At 42.8% G+C, this 1,527-nt stretch overlaps 1 non-coding gene across 1 annotated transcript; it reads left to right on the top strand.

Moving 5' to 3' along the window:
- Window positions 1-924: 924 nt before the first annotated feature.
- On the top strand, window positions 925-997 carry Trnav-cac. Its single transcript has one exon. It is a non-coding gene; the product is annotated as a tRNA-Val (tRNA).
- The last annotated feature ends 530 nt before the right edge of the window (window positions 998-1,527 follow it).

Raw genomic sequence — 1,527 nt, 5'->3', positions numbered from 1 at the left:
GCTGAAGTTCACTGGATAACCATGACCTGCATTCAAATGGATTCAAAATTCTGGTTGATGAAACAAGTGACATCCCTGCCCTGGGAGAACTGACTGTGCCTAACCTCATGCTGTCTTTTTCTTGGTTTTAGCCTCATGAGTCTTCCCCAGTCATACACACACACACACACACACACACACACACACACGTGAAAATAGATATATATTTTAGTTGTAGATGGATACAATACTTTTATTTTATTCATTTATTTTTATGTGGTGCCCCAGTCTTATATTACGGGGAAATCTCCATTATGTCTCTTGGTCAGGCCTGGCATTTAGGAAGAGATGAAACAACTGGCTAGTGGCAGCTTCTGGGGAAAGTAGGAGTGTTTGAGATAGAACAGGGAAAGCTGTAATAATCAACGTACAAAATAAACACATTAAAGCCAAGTATAAGATGCTGACCAGAAACTGCCATGCTCAAGGCACACCTGCCTTGGTGGTTATTATGATTTAGATATGAAGTGTCCCTGAAAAGCTCATGTGTGAGACAATTTCAGAATGTTCAGAGTTGGATTATCCAATGATATGAATTAATTTGGCATTAACTGTAGGCAGATAGGGTGTGACTGGAGGAGGTAGATTATTGGGGGTGTGACTTTGGGGTTTATATTTTGTCCATGGTGAGTGGAGCCCTCTCTTTCTGGCTCCTTCTTGTCATGTTCTGAGATGCTGTCTTCTGCCATGCCCTTCTGCCATGATGTTCTGCCTTACCTTGGGCCCAGAGCTATGGAGTTAGCAGACCATGGACTAACTCTGAAACTATGAACCAAAATAAAATTTTCCTCCTTTAAAGTTGTTGTACTCAGGTATTTTGGTCACAGCAATGCAAAAGCTGATTAAAAAGTAGTCTTTGTGTAACTTTAAGAATCTTAAAGAGCTGGGGATATAGCTCAGTTGGTAGAGTGTTTGCCTCACATGCACAAGGCCCTGGGTTCAATCCCCAGCACCACCAAAAAGAAAAAAAAATCTTGTGTTTTTATAATGTCACTTTTCCATTAAGAGAGACATACACTACACTGAGAAGAGGGATGAAGAGGGCTAAAATTAATTTTCTGTAGAGACTCTGGAATTGCATTACGTGTATAAAAACAATTTGCACACACAGAACATGTGGGACAGACTGGCTTCAGCCTTTCTGCAGTGCATTTAACTTTGTCCCTGCTCACCCACCCACTGCCTCCCCAACAGCACTGGGGTAGTAAATAGAAGACTGGTATGTCCAAGTCAGCCTGCACCACTGCCAGCTTGTCTCTACTAGGCAGGGACTCAGCCATTCCTGCAAAGGGCCCAAGGGCATCCTAAGGAAGAGTTCCTGAGTCTTTCATGTTCTTGGTCACCTTCCTCACTGCCCTCAGTGATTTAGATAGCATCTGATCTGACCATTTCCAGGGGTCGTGTAACTTCCAGAAAGGAGATGAGAGGGGAGGAGATGAGAATGGACAAGCCCTGGAGCCTTACATATACTAAAACCTTTGTTGATTC

Source organism: Marmota marmota, unplaced genomic scaffold (genome assembly GCF_001458135.2).
Source record: "Marmota marmota marmota unplaced genomic scaffold, marMar, whole genome shotgun sequence".
NCBI lineage: Eukaryota > Metazoa > Chordata > Mammalia > Rodentia > Sciuridae > Marmota > Marmota marmota.
Note: the sequence above shows the minus strand (reverse complement) of the source record. Positions and strands in the feature narration are given on the sequence as shown.